Here is a 26,725-nt window from a genome sequence, read left to right as displayed (position 1 = left end):
AAGGAAATTATCAGATGCTAAGTTTTCTAAGAAAATATTAGCAAACTGGGGCGCCTGGGTGGCGCAGTCGGTTAAGCGTCCGACTTCAGCCAGGTCACGATCTCGCGGTCCGGGAGTTCGAGCCCCGCATCGGGCTCTGTGCTGACAGCTCAGAGCCTGGAGCCCGTTTCCGATTCTGTGTCTCCCTCTCTCTCTGCCCCTCCCCCGTTCATGCTCTGTCTCTCTCTGTCCCAAAAATAAATAAACGTTGAAAAAAAAAAATTTAAAAAAAAATAAATAAATAAAAAAAAAAAAAAAAAAAAGAAAATATTAGCAAACTGAATCTAGTGATATATAAAAAGGATAATACTCATGCTCAAGTGTGGTTTATTCCAGGAATCAGAGTGGTTTAACATTTGAGACTCAATCAACGTAATTCATCAGATTACTAGAAAAAAGAGGAAACCATATGACCATCTTGATGGATGAAGAAAAAAAATTGGACTAAATTCAACACTCCTTCATGATAAAACTCTCAGCAAACTAGGAATGGAAAGAAATTTTCCTAATCTGATTAAGAATATTTACAAAAAAACCCACAGCAGCAAAATCATACTCGATGGTGAAACATGGAACACTTTGGGGAAGCTGAGGCCTTAACCAAGCCGGCTTCAGACTCATTCCAGAGTCTCCCCAAATGCTTGTTTGCTTGAGGCACATGAGCGTGTATGCGCCTGTGTGTCCACCTATCAGCTTCATAAACTTCGTAACACTTTCTTTCCAAAAAGACCCTAAAGCCTGAAGGTTTTCTCACTTTTGTGTTGACTGAAACACTGTTTAAAATGTTGAAACCTGATGAAACAAAACCAAACAGGCCAAAAAGACCAGATATCTGATCAAGACTCTGTGTATTGTGAAGCTGTTGTTGTAGAATATAATATTAATTTCATCTGGACAAGTGGTTCTCAATCTTGAGAAATGTCCAAACATCTTTTTAAAAAATTTTTAAAAATGTTTCTTTATTTTTGAGAGAGAGAGAGAGAGAGAGAGAGAGAGAGAGGCAGAGTGCAAGCAATAGAGGGGCAGAGAGAGAGACAGAATCTGGAGCAGGCTCCAGGCTCTGAGCTGTCAGCACAGAGCCCGACATGGGGCTTGAACTCACCAACTGCGAGAGCAGGACCTGAGTGGAAGTCAGACGCTTAACCGACTGAGCCACTACCCCCAGACACACGTCTTTTAAAGAAAAAAATATTTCTCACAGAATCTCCCAGTTTATAAAGTATCTTTGTTTTAATATTTAGTTTGTATAGTCCTAAACTATGTATAAACTTTCTTATAAATTCTGCAAGTACATTATAACATTTCATAAATTTATAATGATTTACACATTAATCAATTCTATAAGTGATTCTATACCAAATCATTGCTTTCAATGTGAATATGGTATTGACAGCTAAGGCTGAGTTTTTCCACTTTTAATCTGGTGATCATTGCATTACCTTCTATTCTTCCATCATTTCTCCCTACTCAAACTACTGGCAAGTTTCCCTGTAATGCTCTGCTATGTTGTCTGGCCTTCACTTGGCTCCATGCGTCATTTAGATCCGGAGTAGGACAAACACCACCCGCAAACTGTTTTGGTAAATACAGTTTTTTTGGATCCCAGTCCTGCCCCTTATTATGTGTGTTTATGACTGCTTTTGTACTGTATCAACCAAACTGAGCAAATGCAACAGAAATAGAAAGGCCTGCAAGACCTAACATATTTTATACCTGGCCCTTTACAGAAAAAGTGTGCACACTCCTGGGGCACCTGGATGGCTCAGTTGGTTAAGCACCTAACTCTTGGTTTTGGCTCAGGTCATGATCTCGTTGTTCGTAGGATCAAGCCAGGTGTCAGGCTTTACACTGACAGTGAGGAGCCTGCTTGGGATTTTCTTCCTCCCTCTTTGTCCCTCTCCTACTGTGCTCTTTCTCTCTCAAAATAAGTTAATAAACATTTTTTTCCAAAAGTTTGCATACCCCTGATTTACATGATAAATCTGTTACTTTAATAGCTTGTTGAAATGTGGCACTTTTTGGCATTAATGCCCTCATAAAGCCCAATGCAGAAGTGGACATTGTATCAAGAGATGATACTAAGATATGGCTGGCAGGAATTCAAATAATTCAGAATATATGTGCAGATTATTGTTTCTGGGGTAATTTAGACCACTTCACACTATCAGATGCTAGATGTATAGCACTGGCATTAAATTAGAGGGAACAATGTGTTGGCTAAGGCAAACTCATTTATGATTTATCCAATTTGCACACTGATGTTACATAAAGGTGATTTTTTTCTGTGTGTGAAACATGGGCATTATTTAACAAACTTTTATTGAAAATCTAGTAGGAAACCAAAAAAGAATCAGACACAATTCTTGACTCAAAGTTGTGTGGAGCTAGGGCTTAGAGATCTACTTTATTTCAACACTTGGAATTCAAAGTGTCCCTAACACACAATGAACCAGCTTTTCATGGGAATCTTACATTTATGGCCAATGCAAATGGCAGCTAGTTTGGCTTATCTTCAACGCTCCTACATTTCTATTGAAAACTACTGTTGATCCTTGAGCAATGTGGGTTTGAACTGCATGAGTTCATTTATGGGCAGATTGTTTTTTCAATAAAAACAGTACAGTACTGCAAATGCACAGTAGATAACACATACAACATACAAAATAGGTGGCTATTGACAATGCTACTTGTAAGGCTTCTGGTCAGCAATAGATTATTAGTAAAGTTTTGGCAGAGTCAAAGTCATATGTGGATTTTTTATTGCGCTGGAGCTCGGTGCCCCTGACCCCCATGTTATTCAAGGGTTAATTGTACTTTACTGGAAGAAAGTGGTCAAGAAAACAGGGCTCAAGAAAAAGAAGGTGTTTTCTTTCTGTAGTTTGAAAAGAGGTACTTTGAATACAGTGTCTGAATCTTGAAAGGGTATGTATCCATCCGTCTTCCCATCTACCAAATATTCGCTGAGAATTTCTATGTGCCAAGCTCTCTTCTATGCACCGGGGAGACAGCTGTGAATGGAAAGACGTGCTTCCTAACCTCAGATAACTTCCAGCCTAGCACAGCACATAACTTTATGCGAGTGTGGGGAGATACACCCAAGCACCATGGGATGCTGCAAGAGAGGGAAAGTAGGTTAAATCAGGGGACAGGAAAAGCATAGTGAAAAAAATCAGATTCGAGCTGAGAACTTTAGTATTGCAGGAGTTAGATAAGCCAAAAGGATAGGAGGAAATTTGCAGGCAGGATATAGAGCCTGTGGCCAGGTATGTTATTGGAAACTTTTGAGGAATAAAAAAAGGAAGATATCTATGGATATGATGATCATATGTCACTGAGATATTTACAAACCCTGCCTTTCAGCTTTTTCTTGTTTGGCCTGAGGTCCATGTCAAAAAATTTAGACATCGTCTTTGTGATAGCTTATTGCTTGAGGTAGATTGACATTCAATTCTACATCTTTTTTTTTTCAAGCCAGCACAGGAGGAAGTTACACTTTCCCACCCACCTAGTTTCCACATAATCTCAAAAGTAATAAAACAGACCAGTCTGTATTTGCCAAACTCTCTTATGCTCTGAGCTTGTAATGTATTGGCCTCTTTCTCTTTCCCTCAAAGAAGGAAACTTTGCTCTCATATTTCTTTCTATGAGCAAGACAAATGCACACACACACATATTTCATACGAGTTTTAAAATACCTAATTTCAAGTTTGAGAATGCTCCTTCATGATACTTTCTTTCTCTGCTTTCCTCCGGTTAGACAACAGATGCCCTCAAATGACAGTGGAAAGGGTACCTTATACTGCAAAAGATCTATTTTAAAGGAGGTGCTTTATGAGTGAGGTCTGCTTGGACAGACCCTACTTAATGTCCGTGTGTCCTCACTCATAACAAACCATGCACAGCCTCTATTCTGGACCTGGCACAAAAAGTTGCTGAGGTGGGTATATGCAAACAGATTCACTTAAAAGCACCTGTTTAAATGAAGTCTGTGGTAAAGGCCCTCTCTTGCCCCCTTGATAAAACAGTCCGAGCCCACTTGCTCTCTATCACGTGTACACTCATATTCTTGACGGGTGCATGAGCATGCTTTCAGTCCCCAGCCTGGTTCTCTGCAAAACTGCTAAGGCCCCTTGGGCAAGTCATTTTATACATTTAGGCCCCAGGTTCTCATCTGAAAATGAGGTGTTTGCACCAGATGACCGCTAAAGTCACTTCTAGCTGGAACATTCTGTGAATGAATCTATTGAACATGTTTAAACTCCCTAGAGTGATGGAATGGAGGTTGGAAGTTTCTTTAGCATACCATTTTATGGGGAAACTAGCATAATCACAAAAGCCCTGACATTGCTTGCTACTGTCATTTATGCCAGTCAACTGTTTGGCAATACTCATAATTTGATTTGGCTTCATTTCAAGGAAAATTGGGATCGAGGGCAAGCTGTGAATTTGGGTGCAGCGTCTAGCAGATGACATCCCGTGGTTGTGTCCCCCCCAACCCCCAAAGCTCTTATCTGAAAGATCACTGTTCCAGAACACCTGGGGCTCCTTTACACAAGCATCATGTTATTCTCATTAAGTGCAAGAACATGCAACAATTATGTAAAAGTGTGCATGTGGGGAAAATCCAGCGCAGTTCACAAGGGAATGGATATACAAAGCCAGCTTTGAACCTGCAAACTCAGGCTGGCCGACATGCCACAGGTGAGAACGTGCTAGCGAGGGAGTGTCGACAGTGCTGGAGCCATTAATTCACTTATCCTCAGGTACAGTCGGCAATTGTTCTGAGTTTCCGGTGCTTCCAGAGCAGTCCTCCTCCTTGGCACGTGCAGGCAATGCTGGCCAAAAATTGTCTCCTTTGCTCACTCCCAGGTTTCTGTCTGAAATCTTTTCTTTCTTTCTTTCTTTCTTTCTTTCTTTCTTTCTTCTTTCTTTCTTTCTTTCTTCACCTTTCCATTTTATCCCCCTTCCTTTCCTACTTTTCCTTTCTTCTGAACTTCTTTTTCTTTTGTTCCAAGGCAATAAACACGGACAAATTAGAAAGAGTAGTAAAAAAAAAGACGTGCTAATTTCATATTTGATAGTCACTGACATAGCCAGTATAATATAAAATGCAGAAAAACCAGTTGGCAACCTTTAGTTGATCTATATACTTTTATTGCTCTCCCAAGTATATGCCCAAAGGATGTATGGGTATCTTCTCCCTGTCTTATGTAATAAGTCTAAGGCTTTGGCCTTGGCAGTGACCATAGAGGATGGCATAAAAATGAGTTACCAGTTTTTTGTTTAGGGTAGAAATCCCTCCTGTTTGTGCCAAGAGCATCTGTCTCTTCTTATAGACACATACCACACTTGCACATGTATACCACATACACACACAGGCACACACATGAACACACTCACCTACCCAACACACACGCATGCCTAATGTACACAACACTCCCCCAACATATCACAACACAACACAACACATCACTCCACCAAACATACACACCATATGCATGTACACACGCGCACACACATGCACACATGCCGCACAAATCTTCTCCACACCCAACACACACATACACACTATACACATTGTGCCCACATACCCCAGAGCCAACACACACATGCACACACACACCCTGCCTACATGTACACACCCGGTGTGAGCATTCCCACAACTGGATGGAGAGAAGCAGGCATCTGCAGACAGACACAGCCGGGATCAGGATAAGAAGCTGAAGAACAGTGAGGTGACAGGGCAGCAGAAAGGGTCATGGGCTTAAGGAGCAGGAGGCTCCCTTCAAATGGAGTTTTCCCAAACTGCCTTTTCCATATTCTAAAGCTTGATAGCTTTTACACTGATGAAAAGAGTGCATATTTTCCAGGAATCTTTTATTTAACTATTTCCTTGGTTTCAAGATCTTATAATTTTAAACAAAGCAAAACATGCCCCCTTTCCTCCCAATCCACGCACATGCTGGCTGATGGCTGCTATCATGTGGTGGGGCACGGACTTATGTTTCAGGGTTTGTAGCAGGCAGGAAGGAGACTTTCTTCTCTACCCAGCTGAGAACACCTTCCTTTCTAGGACCAACTTGTCTTCTGGCCACACTAATAAAAGAAAGAAGCCCAAGTGAGAAAGCCAATGTCCTCAACAACAGGTCAATGAGCAGTTTATTGAGATGCCCTCCAGAGGCTCCTCCCCACCACCCACCCTCCCTGCCAAGACTGAGCAGTATGTTTCAAGAATTACCATGGTAATGATAATTTATGAGCATGAGTCACTCTTCTGTTTTTCAAGGAGCACTCACTCTGCCATCTCTTTTCACACATTTCCACTGGCTGTGGTTTGGCTGCCAGGTGCAATGTGGCAGCAAGTTACTTGAAAATGTTTCACAAAAAGCCAGATTCCCCAACCCTGGCTTACCTGTGGACCACATATATGGCTGTAATTGCAAACAGCTGCCCACCCACCAAGTAAAAGTAAGAGAGGTCATTTTAAAAATTGTTAAAAATAGCAAGCACTTGAGAGCAGCCAGTTCATTTGTTGATTCAAAAATGTTTGCCACCAAGAGCAGTGTTCTGAGCATATACCCATTAACAAGTCAAAGAAGGGGCATTCAGGGCTAGCTGAATGGTTAACCTCAGAAATTAATAATAGTCATTATAGCTTATATTGATTTTACCATGTATGGCACTTCTGCTCTAAGCATCATATGTGTACTAACTTAGTGAATCATCATACCCCTATGAGGTAAGTACTGTCCTGTTTCATGGAAGAAGTCACCTCCTGATAATTTTTCTGAGAGATGGTTGGCTCTGGTCAAATTGATGGAGGGCCCTGTTCTTCTAGTGTTGTAAGTGGTTCTGTAAGACCAGAATTCTATAAAGAGTGTTCCTCAACTAGTCTCGTGTGGTGCTCTAAAAAATAAAAGGGAAGTAAGGAAGGAAAGAAGAAAAGAAATAGGGAAAGGGGGAAGGAATCAGGAAAAGAAAGAAGGGAGGGAAAACACAAGGAGGGAGAGAGAGAGAGGGAGAGAGAGAGAGAGAGAGAGAGAGAGAGAGAGAGAAAGGGAGGAGGAAGGAAGGAAGACAGGGACGGTCTTGGTTTCAGTACTGTTACACAGAGTTGTAACTGGGTACTTCTCAGAGGAGGTACACATATGCTTTTCCCAGACTTGACCCCGGATCCATTATTTCCAGAACTGGTCTTGTCAGCCTATATTAGAGTTGAGAGTTTTCAACAATGCCCTCTGAAGAAGGCCTCTTTTAAATGGACATAATCCTAGGGGTCTTAACACATTTGAGATAACTAGTTCCTTGAATATTTTGCTTTACAACACTGGTACATAAGACAGTTGTATAAGATTGTTCCTCCCTTCTTGAAATATTTATTGAGCACTTCCTATATGCTAGGAGAAGTATATACCTTTGGGGAAGATATACTTAAAATTTTTTAATGTTTATTTTTGAGAGAGAGAAAGCGGGGGAGGCAAGGGGCAGAGAGAGAGAGACAGGCAGACAGACTCTGAAGCAAGCTCCAGGCTTTGATCTGTCAGCATAGAGCCCGATGTGGGGCTCAAACCCATGGACAGCGAGATCATGACCTGAGCCAAAGTCAGATGCTCAACCAACTGAGCCACCCAGGTGCCACCCCCGGGAAGATATACTTTAATAAAGTTTTTGAGCATGTGGAGGTGCTGAAAAGTGGGCAAAGTTATGAAAGAAAAATATAAAGACTTTCTGGATCTCAGTGGATTTTTGTAAACAGGTGCAAACTAACTAACAATTTAATAAACAATAAATCTTTGTCAACCCTAGAAAGAGTTGGTATCACCAAGATATACAAAATTTCATATAAAAGCATTTTAAATATTCAAGGCTGAAATTATCATTGCTTGTTAAAATAAATTATTGATGATGATGATGATGATAACTAAAAGCAAAAGATAGGTATAAATATATAATTTCATTTCCCCAGCTGCTCTCTGAAGTAGGAGAGGTAGTAAACTCATTTGAAAAGGGACCTGTCACAAACCTATTTATAATGAGAAGCACATTTGGCAGGACCTATAGTATGTTAAAGAAGCACTGCAAAATCACCTTATACAATTTGTGTGTGTAGAATTATAGCTTTCCAGGGCATCTAGGTGGCTCAGTCGGTTAAGCATCTGACTTCGGCTCAGGTCATGATCTCGCGGTTTGTGAGTTGGAGCCCCGTGTCGGGCTCTGTGCTGACAGCTCAGAGCCTGGAGCCTGCTTTGGATTCTGTGTCTCCTTCTCTCTCTGCCTCTCCCCTGCTCATGCTTTGTCTCTCTCTGTCTCAAAAATAAATAAAACATTAAAAAATAGAAAAAAAAGAATTATAGCTTTTCTACTACATTTTCTCAATGCCATGTGATGTTTTGACATGTGATGCACAGGTACACATACATAGAGCCCAATGGGTACAAGGTGTCCAATCCCATCTCATTCCTCTTTGTTGACATACATCATTGTACTGACACTAATTTGACTGGGTTATTTGAGATAGCTGCATTCAATCTCAATTGAACTTTATGCCTCAGGATGTGCATTGGAGATGGATTTTAGGAATCAAGGCAGGAAGATGTTATGGAGACTCAATTGCATGTCCCATAGTGCTCCCTGTAATAAACAAAAAGCTGCCTCATGCAACTAACTCCTAACTAAATTATTCTGAGTTGTGTTAGAATCAATGGATTGATGTGAACTTACTTATAATGTCATAGATATAAAGAAGGTATAGTCATGGAGGAGGCAAGGTGTCAATCCCTCCCCTTCCGCACCCCTACCCCATCTGGTGATGTAAAAAATAAATTTGTGTTTAAATGTTTACAACGTAATTTATGACCCTGCCTTCATGACTACCATAGCTCAATAAGAGACAGACATTAAGCAAGTATTACAATCAATTCATTGATAAACTGTCATTGTAAAGGCACAGAGTACTAAGTGAATAACATGTTGAGCATCCTGTGGCTTTTCCCCATGCTAAAGCCTAAAGATGCACCTAAGATGTAACATATTCTACCGTAAGTTGTTATAGTACTGGACAAATGACGGAGAGTGAGCAGAATTGGGAACTCCTTATAGCTGTGTTTTCTTTTCCAGTATCTAAGGTCTAAATATTAAATTCTAGTCTTGTTGAGAATTCTGTCCTCTCACTGGCTTGATTGGTAATAATGTTACCTTACTCACTGTGGTGTCCCTTGAGCCTACTGTGTCTGGCACATAGTGTGCCCTTAGAATGCTACTTGAATAAAGGAATAAATGGAAGAATGACCATGTGAATCCACACTTTCATGCTTCTTAGCTGTGCTGAAGTAAAGCAGGCAGGCTCCATCAAGGAAAAACTAACTATGGTCAAAGGGAGGGAGGGGTAGGACCAGGAAAGTGCCCAGGCAAGTAGAAAGAACTCCCTGTCTCTATGCATATGCTTCCCCTGGCCAAGTGCCCTTCCTGCACTCTGGGTAATGTACATATGTTCTGGCCATGCTCTGTTGAACTCAAATTATAGTATTCTGTTCCTCTCTCCGAACACAGAGCCAATATGAATGGTTTTCCCAATAGCTTTAGTCAGTGGAAAGACTGAGCAATGTAACCCAGCCTGTGGCCAGTGAAACTTCAGGACAAGCAAATCAAATAGATAAAGCCCAGATTTTGTCTACATGGCAGAAATACATGAGGATGTACATATCCTACACATATGTATATGTCTCCATCTGTGACTGGTTGAATTGTGTTAAGGAATCATTAAAGTCATAGCTGATGGAGTAAAGAGAGTACACACACACACACACACACACACAGAGTCAAAAGGTGGTGACTGGATCTCCCAGATGTATGATTAATGTATAAATTATACATCATCCTTGATTTAGAAAATTGTGAATATGTAATGTGAAGGAGATAAGCTGGGGTAGAGAATATAATGATGATATTTGTCTTTGGGTAAGAAAAAGCTCTTAATTTCACTAAATTTTTTCAGCATCAAAAATATTGAGTAATTATACATAAATAGATATGTCTATTTAATTTTGGTAGAAAACATTTCCCTAAATTAAAGTAGAAGTTGATATTAAAATGTTTTGAATAAGGAAATAATTCTTTGGACACTCTGCAGTTTCCAAAACCAAGATAAAAATGTCACTAAGGAAAGTAATCCAATTGGATCAGTAAAGTTGCCACTACCTAATTACTACTGATCCTTTCAGAAAGGACATTTAATCTTTAGATGATTATTCTAAATTTGACATCTGATTCCTTGCTGAAGTCATAGGCTTACTGCCTCCGGTTCCCTACTATTCTTTCTCTTAGAAATAAAAGTACTAATTCTCTGAAGGAGTACATTGTATTGAAATTAACCAGGCATAAAGAACCCAAGAGTTACTGTCTTTGATCAGAGCACAGAATATTGCTTTATGCTAAAATGAGAAGTTTAAGATGTCTTTACTTATGTGAATTAAGAAATGAGAGCTGTGTTGAATATCATAACATAAATAAAAAGACATTCTTGGATCATATTGGGAATGCCTTGTTGCAGGCAAATGTCCAGTGCCAGAAAAATGAAGATAGATTGAATGGTCCAGGAAATGAGCCAGCACTGGGCTGATGAAGGACAACGTTAGCCACCCTAATGTGATCCTGGCCTACTTCTCCCTGACATCCTCCCCACCCTTCCCCCATTCTGGTGCTTTAAGAAAGAGACATATTTTAACATGTGGCCAGTCACTTATTTAGTTCCTGGCTTCCTAAATTTTGTTTTTCCCCCCACAAAACCATTATCCCAATTACTTCTGTCTGTCCTGACTAGTCAGGGGTAGATAATTGAGGCTGCGTATAAACCTTTCTCTCTTGCATCCTACTCAAACATCTATCCACACAACAGGGCAGCAACATCTCATTACATAGAGTGGAATGTCGGGAAACCAGGTACTGGTTGTCAAGACAGCCTTGTCTAGGAAGTGACTAGCAGCCCAAGTCTGAATTACTGTTGGCAAACTTTGCAAGACCGTTCTGTTCCAGGAATAGGGAGATGATGACCATGAAACTTGGAAAAATTGGTTTGGGGCAAATGATATGATACATGATACATTTTCCTGCTATGGAGAATAGCATGAACAGAGGAGGGAAAGGTAATCCAAGTGGTCTTTGGTTAAGAATGTGTTAGGCTCTGCAAGTCTGCTAAGGTATGCGCTCAGGGTCTAAAATTCACATGAATATGGCAGATGTTTCAATTTCTGTATTCATTTCAGGAATGTGAGATCGAAAACAAAACTGCATAGAAATTATCTTTGCAATTTTATGGTAGGAATACTTACTATGCTGTGACATTTTATGGGATATTTTTTTTTAATATGTGAATGTAAAACTTAGAGAAAAAGAATCCTTAAGTTCTTTTGCCCCAAAATAATTTCTTTTTCTTTCTTTCTTACCAGTTTGGTTTTTATCATCATTATTTTACTTTTCTTTTAGTTTTGACAATTGACATTGTGAACTCCTGGGTAAAGAGGTTTCTGTTTAAAATTATAAAATATCTCAAAGTAGTAATTTCACACCCATCTAACCCACACTCAGGTTAATCTACTATTTCCAACCAGGACTTTACTTGGGCTAGCTTTTTTGCATCAGTTTTCTTCAGTATGTTTGGTTGTCTAGAGTCCATCAAAATGCTTTTCAAACATGGATAGTTGCTGCTTCATTATCAGTTGCTAGATGCCTTCAACTTCCAGCCTCATGCAGGACTCTAATTGATATGAATTGTAATTTACATATCCTTAATGAATAAATTCTCTTTTCACACACTAATGCCTATTTTTCCAAATAAAAGGCTTATTTTTTACATGCGTCTATATCATAACATTTCTTCAGTAAGACTCCTGTTTGCAGTGATATGTTCAGCATGGTTTCTGTTCATTCCTGATTCTCAAAGAACTCAACCGTGCAAATACCAGGTCCTAGACTTATCAGCCAGACAGGCTATGTGCTAATCTTTCTGCTATCTGAAGAGGGCAAGCACAAATTTCATCTTCTGAAATATGTAGGTCATAGAGGTGATTTTGAAAAGAGATTCAGATAGAAGTAAATGTTAATGTTATCTCTACTTTTGTGTATGTTTGAACATTTTCACATTAAAAAGTTTTAAAATGGGGCGCCTGGGTGGCTCAGTAGGTTAGCTGTCTGACTTCAGCTCAGGTCATGATCTAACACTGTGAGTTCGAGCCCCACGTGGAGCTCTGTGCTGACCGCTGAAAGCCTGGAGCCCATTTCAGATTCTGTGTCTCCCCCTCTCTCTGACCCTCCCCTGCTCATGCTCTGTCTCCCTCTGTCTCAAAAATAAATAAAAACATTTTTTAAAAAGTTTTAAAATGTCTTGACAGTTCCATATATAATTAATCCTCATTATTTGCTATTCTATATTTGTGAATTCACCTACTTGGTAAAATATATTTGTAATCCCCAAATCAAAACTTATAGGGCTTTTGTGGTCGTTCATGGACATGCACAGAGCATCAAAAAATTTGAGTCAACCAGTGGACATGGTCCCAGGTGACATTAAACAAGATGATGCTCTGCCTCCTTGGTTCAGTTCTCATCCTGTAAACAAATGTCCTTTTCATGGTCTATTTAGTGCCCCAGTTTCTGCATTTTTGTGCCTTTTAATAGTGATTTTGCTATTTAAAGTGATTTCCAAGCAGAGTGCTGAAATGTTGTCTAGTCTTCCTAAGTGCAAGAAGGCTGTGATGTGTGTGCCTCAAGGAGAAAATACATATGTTAGAGGCACTTCATTCAGGCACGAATTATAATGCTGTCCACGATGAGTTTAATGGTAATAAATCAACACTACACATTAAAGGTGTCTTTAAACAGCAATGCATGTAAAAGAACATCCTGTGTTGATCTGTCAATAAAAATGTGACCAGAGGCTTAAAAGGAACCCAACCCTGGATTTCCCCCAGGAGCATTGGTTCAGTATTGGCTAATTCAGTGAACGGCAATGAATAAGAATCAACTGTATTTGCATATAAATATAATTCATTTGCATCTAAGTAGCACCAGAAAGAGCTGTTTGGGTCTGTCAGCATAGAAAACCACTCTGAGATGTTTGCCTATGTATGCATATCATCCAAGTTAGGCTGCTAATTGTCCTACCTCCTATTTTCTTGGTCCATTGTAGACATCACCTGATTCTGTTCCTTAGATTGGACTGTTATCCACGATGTTATTTAAATACTATTGTTGTTGTTGTTGTTGTTGTTGTTATAATTATTATTATTTTATTATAATTATTATTTTCTTTTTGTTTTGGTAATTGTCTTGTGAACTCCCAGGTAAAGAGGTTCTGTTTAAAATTATGATTTTAGTAAAAGCTGGCAGGTATATCTTCATTGCTCCTTTGTGAATATTTCAGTGTCTGATAGGCTACACTATCTACAAGATCAGGAAACATTGAGCCTTCCCGTACTGGTAAGATCTTATTTATTCCCCAGACCTGACATGGCACCTGGCACCTAGTAGGTGCCTGATTGGGTGAATGGGTTTCTAATTAAAAGTAGAGTTGTAACATGTATTAATTTAAAAACCTTACAAAATAGGTAGTGACTTATGTTTAATGCAACAGCTGGGAAACGATGCCCTTAGGGCAGAAGCTGTCTTAGATGTCTAGAGACTTAGTATTGGTTACAGAACCTATAAAAGGCACAAAAATTTACCATAAATGTCTATAAAACACACATATTTCTTGTGATAAATAATAGAGCCTATGTATTTTATTGGCTTGGCAACTGACAGCAGTAACTGTAAATAAACAACTGAGGTAAACTTTATTGGTTAGACACAGAATAGTAAAATATTGCCCAGGGGACAGAAAAGCAAATTTAAATGATGATATCCTGGCTTGGGAATGATCTCACAATTAAGGTAACTTCTATCAAGAGGGCAATATTTTCCAGCTGTTCTCTGCAACCTCTACCATTGACATTATACTTTTTATTTTTGTTGAGTAATAGCAGCAACTCATTCCAAGCATTATAGTTTGTTCTGCATTTGGGCATTTATGCTCCTCAAGAGCTGATTTCTTTTTAATCCAGGCAGTTGAACAGGATATAAATGTCATTTTAATAATAGGAACTGAAAATTTAATAATATGGTATTAATCTGTAAGTATAAGTGAATAATGCTAGTCCTCACTTTACTTCCTACATTCTTCTGGCCTATTAATGGAATTTTTATTCAAGGGAATGCTGTGTTGCAAGATTTTTTTTTTGTAAGTAAAGAAGTTTTTAACAAATGCAAAGGAAAAAATAAAGATAAATATTGAAATACTTATATGGATTGTTGGAGATATCTATGTAAATACATACATTAAATTGCTTGAAATGTCCAGGAAACAGCAACAACAGGAAAGTTAAAGGTGATTTTTCACTTGGAGCATTTCCTTACTTTTTCAACTATGTGAGGCATATATGTATCGTATATATATCTCAAAGAGAATGTTTGAAAAGCCAAAGGGTATTTGTGTCAAGTGAAAAGTAAAATGAAGCAGAAGGTCTTCCTACTGAACAGATGAGTCCGATGCTAGCTCCCCTGCATGAGAACAGTCACTGAGGGTTTGGGTTCACACCTGTGTGAATGTTGCTAAGGAGATGTTATATAATGGCTTAAATTAATTCTTTAAAAAATAATAATGATAACTCCCTATGTTTTATTGTGGCACAATGATGGAAACATGGCTAATTTATGGCAATAAAAAACACTATGAGCTATTTTGTAGTCTGAGTCACAGAATGGTCACTAAAATGAAGAAAACAAAATGCTATAAATGAAGAGATGTTTAAACTGAGAAAATATACTTATTATACCTAACTACTGTATATTTAAATTTGAAGTATATTTTCTTGCTCGAAACTTCTTTTCTTTGGCTTTTCTAGCCCTTTTTATATTTCTCCCTTTTTTTTCTGGGCATGCTGCCTTATGCCATTTGGGTCACTTTTTGATGTTTTCATGGACAGCCGTGCAACAACTGTCAGCCCTGACCAATCTGGGATGCAAAGAAAATCAAAAGTTTTCTTTTAGTTGTTTGCATTTTAGAAATTAAACAGAAATAAACCCCAGTCTTCCTCTTCCACCGGCCCAAACAAAACACTTTATTTATTTATTTATTTTTTATGGAGTTCTTTCTGCACTGAGGAATGAAAGATTAAAGAAATGGGATACTCTTAAAAAATCTTTTTTCCATAGACATGCTTTATATGACAGTCTATGGTCTCTGGAACCTGATGGTCTTGGGGCTGTGGGCACAGGGACTATTTCTTGGCTGTATTCACCTAGCAGTGTCCAGAACATTGCCTGCTCACAGGTGATGGGCTCTTGTGCCACCAGCCTCTGGAAGGCCAAGAGGAAGTCCACACAGTATTTTTATTATAGGACTGTCCTTCTTAAAACATAGTCTGAGGAGCCTGTGGTTTGAATTATAGAGTGTCTCAGGAGAACTTCTGGCATCTGGTTTGACAATCATCTTTTTAAAAAATGTAGTCTTTTGTGAGCTTGTGACCCAAAATGATATGGTAAAACTAATGCTAGAGATTCATAGTTGCTTCAGTTATAACTGTTATTGCAACTAAGTTAAGAGAATAAATGAGCCTGGACACTAGATGGAATTTAATAAGTGTAATAGAAAATGGAAGCCCCACCTATTGTCTACCGCCTAATTCCCAGACCCTGTGAACCTGTGAATGTGAACTTATTTGGAAAAAGCATCTTTGCAGATGTCATTTGAGTAAAGGATCTCAAGATATGAGGATCATCCTGGATTATCTGGTAAATCCTAAATCCAATGACAAGTGTCCTTAGAAGAAACACATAGAGGAGAGACAGACAGAAGAAAAGGAAGCCATATGATTGTGCAAGCAGAGATTGGAGTGATGCAGCCACAAGCCAAAGAACACCAGGAGCCCCCAGAATCTGGAAAGGACAAGGAACATATTTTCCTGAAGAGCCTCTGGAGGGAGCTTGTCCCTGTTGAAAACTTGATTTTGGACTTCTGGCCTCCAGAACTGTGAGTGAATGTATTTCTGCTACTTTAAGCCACATAGGTTATGTTGATTTGTTATGGTAGCTATAGGAAACTAATTATCTACTATCTGTCTGTCTGTCTTTCTACCTACATCTATCTTAATATACTCAATGTTTACCATATCACTGTATTACTGTTTTTGCCAATTTATTCTTTTATTCTTACTTCTTTGTATGTGTGTATATATATATATATATATATATATATATATATATATATACACACATATTTAATTATCCCATGAACTCTAAAAATAGTTTACCTATTAACTGAAAAAATCATATGTTCTAACTATTCTCAATTTGAGGCAGTATTTGATTTCTGTACTCCATTTTATTACATGTGTACACATATGTATTAAAATATATACATCTATGTTACAAATGAACTTCACTTTGTGTCTATGCCATCTCAGGTTGTTCTTTACTGCTGTCTGTATTAGACCTCAAGCCTCAAAGGAAAGGAAACTCTATACTGTAGATTCCTTTATAGTAGCCCTGATGATAGTGTCTTTTGTTGATTATAATTTTCAGGCATGTCTTTTCGACTTAAAAATAAGTCTGAATATGTGTTAAGAGAGTAAAAAACCAGGAAACCAAAGCCATCCCAAGAAATCTGCTTCTATTCCATTACTCCTTATTTCAGTTAATGACATGGGGACACATCAAGTCCTCCAGGCCAGCACTCCAAGAGTTTCTTATACTGCCCATCACTAGGTGTTAGCCACCCCCTGTAACATTCCCCACTCGTGGCCTTTCCTCCTTCAGTGCACTGAGCTGGATCAGGCCTAGCTGTCCTTTCATCCATCGGTTACTCTCATGCCTTCCCTTTTGTTTTCCTGCACTTACCATTCTTCTGCCAGCACACATATACACACATGCCCATGCACACACACATACATGTGCACAAAAATACACTGCACATGTGAGCACACACATAAACACATACCCACCCATTTCATGGGATTCTAGAGGCCCTTCAATTACTTAGACCAGCCAGGTCCTTGGTTCTCCTGGGCCAGCCAGGAAAGAGTATAATTAAAATTAATAAGTAAGATATAGAGTATGTGTAAAAACTTAATCATAGAGATACTTTGTGTCCCAGCAACTCCACTCCTGTGTACATACCCATAAGAAATGAAAACATGCACTTACAAAAGTCTTGTATGTGAATATTCACAGCAGTATGATTTGTCATAGGCAAAAGGCAGTAACAAGATGGACAAGGGTGATTCCATGTGCTGGCCCTTCCATCTATGCTAAGTTCATCTGCTGACTTGTGTGTGTGTCTGTTTCGATTCACTGCGTGCATACAGACGGTGGGGCTGTTCTGAACTGGATTCTCACTGCTCAGCACAGCAGCTGGGCAGAGTAGGGTCTCTAGAGCATGTTTGTGGATCAACTGTACAAGCCAAATGTACCGAGTTTCCCCAACGGCATTCCTGATATGGCCATGTAGCTCACAGAAACATAGGAGTTATGTTAGGCTTCGGCTGAAGGTCTCTCAATTGCCCAACACACAGCAAGACTCCTGCAAGCCGTCTTTTCCCTCAAGTCTATCTGGCTTCTCTCCCATTCTATCCGTTACCCTCCATGCTCCCACTCTCACTGTGGTCTCTGGTCTCTGTCCCTTTGGTCTCTGTCCCTTTCTCCCAGTGCTGGCTCACCTCACCCCACCACACCTCATCTTTCCCAGGTGCCTGAGGTAAGCCCATTCTCTGCATCTGACATCTCCCCTCCATCTCCTCACTCAGCCAGCAGCACAAATCTGGAAATCTGACCTGCCTGAGCAAAGTGTCCTTTCTCCTTAAAAGATGAGGAGGGAAATGATTACAAGTAACTGGTTGTAATAACCAGTTTCCTTTTATTCTCATCACTTATGAGTGAATGCTGTTATACGGCTCTTAACTTGGGATGGAAAAACCTATTTCATGTCCCTATGTGTCTGCACCTGCTGTTTCCTCTGCTTGGAAATCTCTTCTCTTCCCTTTGAAAAGACTGCTCATTTGTCAAGATCCCTTTCCTGGGGCCCACTTCTCAGTGAAGTGTTTCCCCCAGCGAAGGCAGAGCTGGAGGCAATGTAATACCAAAGAGAAACTCTCATGAATTTGAAACAAGATGGGCCTAGGTTTGAATCTCAGTCTCACCTCTTATGAGCTGTGACACCTCGAACAAGTTTCTTAAACTCAGTGCATCCTCATTTTCCCCATTTGTAGAGCTGTGAGGTTTTGATGATGCATTGAATGCATTCCTGCCTGCCTCTACAGCCAAATTAGGCACCCGAGAAAGGGGTGGGTGGTACTGAGATGTGTTCCCTGCAGTCTATAGAGAGACCTGGAGGGTACCTAGCCCTGGAGGAGTACCCTTCCGAGTTTACCTGAGTGTGTTACAGGGCTATTCTCATTTTTCAGATGCACAATAATGTGGAAAGACTGGGAAGCAATAAAGGAATGTTGTAAAGTTCCTGGCACATAGTAAGTGCTCAACACATGTAGGTCTTCCCACCTCTTGTTCCCTCCCACTTGTGAACAAGCCTCTATTACAGCATCTGAACCCCCAGCCTTGCACACAGAACTGGAAGTAATTCAGGGGCATGATATGTGTCATCATTATTTGTTTGCACATCTGTCTCTCCCTCTAGATTCCAAGTCCTTCAAGCCCATGGACTGCGCTACACTCATTGCTATAGCCCCAGGGCCTAGAACATAGTAGATACTCAGTGGATATTTGTTGAATGAATGGATCAATGGATGACAATTTCATGGAAGAATCAACTCACTAAAATTTCCAGCCAAAGACTTTTGAAAGTTGGGCTGGAAACACATCATATTTGTTGCCCAACCCTCACCACACTCTTTAGGGGTGGCCACAGCACTACATGTTTTCTTCAGGAAGGATGAACTTTGCCAAGAATGAGGGCGTAGGTCTGCACTGGGCACTTCCTGATTCTGCTCTCTGGGTGTGGGGAGGAGAGAGGATGCCCACAAGTGAGAGAGGGAGCCAAATGTGACAAAAGAAGCCCAGAGGGGCAACGTTTGCCCTGGTGAGACCCAGACACATTGCTGTGCTCCTGAGCTACCTCGGGTCCTGTGTGCAGGGCTGGAGTTTCAGATGCTGCCAGATGTCTCTGGAATGTTCCTTCATGTCCTGAACTTGTTCTCAATAATCAGATGCCCTGATGCTCTGAGTGAAAATAAAACTATCTTCCATGAAGTGTCCCCAAAAATTCCTATGAGGAAGGAAGTACCATTAGAAGTGTCATTGGCACCATTTCCATCTGAGAGGCCAGTCTTGTATGACCTTGCATGACTTGGAGGTGTCCCTGAAGGGAAGCAGCTCTCACACTCCCACAGTGCAAGTGGCAGGACTCTTGCAAGCATTCAGGCTTACTCAACTGTGACTGTACCTAGTCCTCAGGTTTCAGTCTGATCAGTTATTACTCCCACAGGCTGATTTCTTAAAATGCAGAATTGGGGTGCAAGGTTTTCAGAAAAGATCTATGAAATAGATACATAAGACCTGTATTTAGTTCCTAGTTAAGAGATTTCATGGAATACTTACTGACTTTGTGGGTTTCTTACTTGTTTTATATATATATATATATATATATATATATATATATATATAATATACATATATATAAAATGGGATGAGACCACATTTTTCAGAAGAAAACCTTGCTCCCTTCCTGTTTCTTCCTTTCCTGTGCCCCTCCCTGTTCCCCTTGTGGGTTCCCCTTTTAGACATACCAGAAGGAGTATCATGTGGAACCTCAGTTCTCAAAGTCATGTTCGAGACCTGCAGCACCCACATTACCTGGGAGCTTGTTAGAAATGCAGAATCTCATATTTACTCAGAACTGCAGAATCAAAATCTGCACTTTGACAAGATTTTCCAGGTGACTTGAATACACACTTAAGTTTGAGATGCATTGATATAGTAGTTTAGATGGAGGTTTTATAATATATGCCAAATACTATATGCCAGACAGTCCTGGCTCTGATTTTGACCCCAAATCCTCTGCAACATATCAACTGTGTAACTGGGCAAGTTACTCCTGGTCTCTTTAAGCCTGGTAAATGTGCAGGGAAGTACGTTTCTATATGGTTTGTGATGGGATAAATGAGCGACTGGATGTAAATCTCTTAGCACAAGTGTTTGGTAATGGTAGCTATGGAGATGATAATCATTCTTTTGCCCTCCTTTGCCATTGTGGCACCCAGGACCCAAGCCAGTGATCTTAGCAGGACCGATTTAAGGGCTCTACCTGACCTTTTGGTGCTCAGGAGAGTAGCATCAAGTAGGCCTTCTGATTGATTTTGTATTTCAAACACCTTACTCATGAATGTTGACAGCAGTGGGTGCAACTGAGTAACATCATTTTTTAATTATTTCAATAGGTATTTTTAGTAATACTGTTGTTTCTATGCCATTGAAAGAATTCATGAGTTTCTAACTTGTAATTGCAACCCATTTTTATAATGCAGTCTTTAAAAGTTATGGTTGTGAGTTTTAGGTCCTTTGAGTTAGTGTCCCCTGGAGCAAAAGTCCATCTTGCCCTGGGTATCTGGGTATTGGGCCACAGATGCCACAAAGACTGTATCTACTCGTGGGACATGGCAGGGCCCCAGGGTTCAACTGGCAGTGTCTGCCTGTGCATGGGAGGCATTGGAAGGACTCTGATCTGGCATTAGAACTGGGAACAAGTGAGGCTTCAGGTGGCAGGGAGGACTTGAAGTACCTTAGCCCAGGGGCATGCTTGTTCATCTACAAATCCTCCATGGTTCATTTTATAACTTGCAGTCCATTTTCATGAGTATCTTTGCCTTGAAGAGAATTTTTAGTCTTTCCTGTTAAGATCTTCAAAGTCTTTGGCACATGGTTTTGACCTGATGGTAAATGAATTGCTTTGTCACTAAACCCTTGACACTTATCAGTACAGATGTATTTTCTCAATATAAAGTCTTAACCCAGTCCCTTTGGGCCCACATATTTCACTTCTATTGAGGGAAACCAATAAAAATACATGCTGGACAAATGCCTGTATCATCCTTATTGGTTTCATGGTCAGGGCAGATGTAGGAAAGGGAACAAAGTCAAGAATTGTGAATATAACAAGGATATTTAATGAAGAAGGCAGGAAGTCTTGAAGCATAGATGAATGAATAGGGATGATTTTTTTTCCATAACAGTCTTTGTATTTGGCTTGGAAATAAAGAGTTCTAAGGATACTCCATGAATTGTCATTGTGGTAGCCACTACATTTTTCTTGGACAGAGCCAGCTGTCACAAATCTTGGATATCTATCAGGAATAATATCAGAAAGGTCAAAGTGATATCTTTCTGTGTTGTTGAATATCACAGTTGGCTTTGTTCCAACCAGTCAGTGTCACTCCAACACTGCCTAATGGCATCACCAGTCAGCCAAACAACTTCTTGCTCTAGTGAGCCCTGTGAGCTGATAACTGCCAGCAGGGAATGTTCCCCTACCCTCTTACCAGTTCAGTCTAACACTTCAGTCTGGTTATTATTGCATCTGTGGGCTCCCATATAGATTGCATACTGTAGGAAATCACTTCACTGTCTGGATACTCTGGGAGCCTGAAACATTTTTCCAGATAATTCAATCCATAAAAAACCTTCAGTTTTTCCTCACTGACTGAAATATTTCAAATGAACATGCTCTCTTTGGCCAAAATTGCAGTTGCCTGTGTTCTCCATTTTTCTGGCCCAATATCCAAAGAGGCTTACTGCATCTTATACATGGGTTTGGGCATCCACACTATGCAATTTACCAGAAAATCTCCCAGGGTTAACCTGGTCTACATGTGTCCTAATAGAAGAATGCCATGACTAAGTTAGAAAACAGTTATCTAGCTTTGGGCTGAAATTAATGTCCAATTTTACACTTTTTTTAAATGGAAAGGACAGAAAAGATTTTAAAAATGGTCAGAGAACAATAACAATAGTTACTAACATTTATTGAGTACATACTCTGTGTTAAGTGTGTGAAATAGTTTTCACTTAAACCCTTTGGCAACTTAAGGCTGACAGCATGGAGGTTTGAGAATACAAGTTTCCTGCCTGATGTTTCTTAACTAGAAAGCAACAGAGTCTGGATTCTAGTCCAAGTCCAGGGGTTGCTAGAGCTTCTGGTTTATTTGTCTTATCTATAAGTAATGGGCAACATGTTTATTAGTAGTAAATATGATGCTGAAAACAATAGAAATAGGTCCCAACTATGTATTCCTTTTCATATTGGAAAGAAAGACAGTGAGAAACTGGCATGTCTTCTATCCTATTTTGACCCATTCACTGGCCTCCAGAATTTCCTCTCTTCCTGGTTCTCCAACTCTTTTTGTCTCTTTCCAGAAGAACACGAACTCCTCCAGGACCCTTACTGAAAATTCACAAACTTTCCACAAGTTTCAATAACTAACTGTGGCTTCTTTTTTAATACTCAAGGGTAGGCGGGTCCTGGAGTGCTGTAAAAGCCCCCTAATTTTGCCAGCAGACTGAAGAAGGGAAACTCAAGTCACTGGAGACAAAGGGGCAAAGCCACGGGTTTGGCGGCAGAAGGAAAGAAATGGTGTGTGACCAGGACTTAAGCCGTCTGTGTTGGCTCTAGATGACAGTATACTCTTGCTTCAAGGACCTTAATTGGCTGATAGAGTGATTGCTTTGGCCAAGGGTCCAATTAATACCCAACATTTGAGGATTGGTTTTCCAACCCCAGCTGGATGAGTTTCTTGGCAAAAAATGGTAACCACTGTAAATTCAATTCACTTCCTTAACTCTGCACCCACTCTATAATATAAGGATATCACTCTGTCTGGTTAATTCCAGACATGGCTCTGTGAGCAGATGGGGAATTTGGATTTTCAAATTTGAAAAAAAAAACACATAAGTGAGTGTGAGTTTTATGCAGTTACCTTGATACTCCATCTTATGGAAAATATACTAAGTCCCAATATGGTAGAAGGCAGGACTGCAAAAGTGAAGCAGTGCATAGCCTGAGGTTTGCGCTTGCTGAGAATGCTCTGATCAGTAGCCTGCTATGATTGACTATGGATCTGCTGAAATCTCCACTGAACTAGCAAATGAAGTCACTTAGCTCCTGCATGTTGCAAGTGATCTAAGATGCCACTACAGTAGTCTTAACCTGGAGGGGCTACTGTACATTCTAGAACACGGGAACAGCAGATTTGGAGCCATGGGTTCAGATCATGGCTCTGAAATTTACTTAGTTGCATGTACCTGATTAAGTTGCTTAATCTAATTTATAAAGCAAGGATGATAACTATCCTTTCATCTTTGTTCCAAGGATTCCATTAAAGAATATATGTAAAAGCATAAAGATGTTCAATTAATGTTAGTTCACTTTCCTTAATACCAGGGGCAGCTGTGGCTGCTCAGTCTGCTACTTTATGTGTCTTGATCCTTTATGCTATCTTGGAGAACCACATACAGCCTAATGCTTGGTTTCTAGGTAGCAGGCACATAATAGCAAATTTGTAGTAAAACAAGCTTATGAGATGTTGCTCCTTCCCCTGTTTAGCATCATAACAGACAAACTGTCTTAGAGACTGAATTTCAATGCTCTTACTTACCCCCAAAAGTATTGTGGGCTGCTCACTCATTACTGCTTCTCTTTACAAGGTTTTGCCTTGACTTTTTTTTCTCTTGTTTACCAGACAGAATGAAGTCTATTTGTCAAAACATCCTTCCCCTCTATTTTCTTTGACCTGATTTTGAAATCAGCAAGTCACTTTATTTGGGCTGCTGGAAAGAGCACTAAACCAGATGTTGAGGTGACTGAGATTTCTAGGAGACATTATTTTCTCTGATGAGACATGTAATGCATGAAGTAGGAGCCTCTGGCAGAAAGCCACAGGCCCCTATTGCTGCACACGTGCTCGCTCACGTCATTGACCTCACGCTTCCCATCTTTGTCCAGAGGGTCAGCTACTTCAAGATCTTCCTGATAATCATTCTTTTGTGTGTTACCCAGACTAACCTGGCTTTCCTTTGGTTGTTTGTGGGTAGGTAATTCAGTAGCTCAGGGCAGACACTCCTGATTATAGGGAATCCACCAAGCACTGGAGTTTGTCAAATGGTCCAGTCTGGGTCTGTGTCATATAGAAAAGAAAGAAAATTCCTTGAAGACACTTTACTTTTATTTTTGACTTCTTAAGTGATCAGTGTAGATAGAGAGCAGGAGATGTTCTTCAAGAGTTATTACCAACCCTGGCCTTGCCTTAGGATAGGCACTCCCTGTTGTCAAGTGTTATCAATAGACATCCACCGCTGGATATCCTGTACAAGTGATGAACTCTGCAGTCTTTGCTGCCTTCTCTCTTCATTGGCTTATGAGCTGGAGCAATCCATGACTCCTTGGGAAGCAAAAGGGGCATTTCACTTTGTGTCCCATAAGTGGGTCTTTGCAAAATTGAGCCAAGTGAAATGAAAAGCATTTAGTCATGCATTGATACATTTAATTGACCATGTGCCAGGCACTGTGGGCTCTAAAGAGAGAAGTGTGAACAAGACGCAGTGCATAATGGGGCGTGGGGATGGTGCGCATGGATAGAACTGGTAATGCAGTATGTCAGGATAAGCATCAGGTGCCATGAGTAGCTCCCTGGGAGTTGGGGGAACTTTCTAAGAAGCAATACCTCACCATAGACATGAAGGATGAGAAGCAGCTGGTTTTTTTCAGGGTGAATGGAGATGTGCATAGGGCAAACAGGGTTTAGAGGTGAGAACTCCAGGCAGAACTGACACTCTGAGGAGCCTGGGAGATGCCTGGGGCTTCTGTGGAGGTCAACTCAAGGCAGGATTGAACTCTGTCTGCTAAGGTTCTCTGTGGTTAGGTTTGACACTGGACTTCAGAGCTGCCATTTCTAGTATTGGTAGAGTTGCATTTCCCTGTCATGATCTCCAAACTTCAACAGTGAAATGTTCTAGATCAGTCTTTTGGTGGTGTGGATTCGGCCTTGTTCCATTCTTCAGAAAGAGTGGTAAGGGAAGACCTAGAATTTCCCTGGTAAGACTAGAGTTATGGAAACAGCAGAGCTCCCAGCAGACCAGACATCTCTGGGGTCACTATAGAACTAGAAGTTCTTAGGAAGAACTTGTCAATTTTACCATGTCTGGGTTTCACAGCTATAGTGATGCAATCTTATAGCTGGAATCTCTTTTTTTTTTTTTTTTTAATTTTTTTCAACGTTTATTTATTTTTGGGACAGAGAGAGACAGAGCATGAACGGGGGAGGGGCAGAGAGAGAGGGAGACACAGAATCGGAAACAGGCTCTAGGCTCTGAGCCCTCAGCCCAGGGCCTGACGCGGGGCTCGAACTCACGGACCACGAGATCGTGACCTGGCTGAAGTCGGACGCTTAACCGACTGTGCCACCCAGGCGCCCCTGGAATCTCTCTTTATGTGTAGGTATAGGGTGTGGGCTAGTCTACCTAATGCTTCTAGATTTTCTTGCTTATATTCCACTGACACCTTTTATGTTTAAACAAATTTTCAATGAATGCTAAGGTGACCAACTATTTCAATGTGCATGGGGTTTAGGGAGTTCTCCAGATGTCAGACATTCAGCGCAAAAATCAAGGAAGTTCTGAGTAAATCAGAATGAATTAGTACCCCAAGAATGCTGACTTTGTACTAAGCTCTTCTGTGTTATGTGATCACATTACTCTTTAAAGCAATGCTTAGATGTAGATACTGTTATTTCAATCTTAAAGAATTTGTAAATAAGAGATGAAGTGAATTTCCCAAGGCTAATTAGTGCTACAGCTTGGATTTAATTTGGGTTGTCTGCTTTAAAACTAGTGTTTTAGTTATCTATTGCTACGTGATAAATCATCGCAAAACTTGCTGGCTTAAGCCAACACTAAAAGGTTATTAATTCATAGTTTCTGTGAAACAAAAATTCAAGAGCATCATAGCTGGATGGTTCTGGCTCAGAGTCTCCCATGAGGCTACAGTCCAGGTGTCAGCTGGGGCTGCATGATCTGAAAGCTTGACTGGAGCTGGAGGGTCTGTTTCCAAGTTAACTCCCTCACATGGCTGTTGGCAGGAGACCTCAGTTTCTCTCCAGGTGGCTCTGCTGTAGGGCTGCCTGAGTATCTACACGACATGGTAGTTGGTTTCCCTCAGGGTGAGTGACCCAAAAGAGAGACAGACACCACAATGCCTTTTGTTGCCTACCCTTAGGAATCATGTATTGTCATTTCTGGAATATCCTATTAGTTTTACAGGTCAGCCCTGCTGAGTGTGGCAGGGAACCACACAGAAGGTGAATACCTAGGGGCATCCTAGAAGGTGACTATCACAGCCAATGTGTGTTTCACAATTCCACAGCTACCTTTAGGCCCTTCACCTAAAGTAGGCATTTAGAGAGCAGTCTGTAGGATAAGACATTGAACATGTATATCCTATGAACACACACACACATGAACATTCATTATATATATAAATACTATTATTTATAAACTCAAATGACTGTACTTTAAAGTAATCACTACCTTGGTAGGCTATATATTTATCCTAATGATGTTTCCATTACACCAAATATTTTTTAGTTGGTCACTAATA

The sequence above is a fragment of the Leopardus geoffroyi genome, chromosome B2 (assembly GCF_018350155.1).
Source record: "Leopardus geoffroyi isolate Oge1 chromosome B2, O.geoffroyi_Oge1_pat1.0, whole genome shotgun sequence".
Classification (NCBI taxonomy): domain Eukaryota; kingdom Metazoa; phylum Chordata; class Mammalia; order Carnivora; family Felidae; genus Leopardus; species Leopardus geoffroyi.
Note: the sequence above shows the minus strand (reverse complement) of the source record.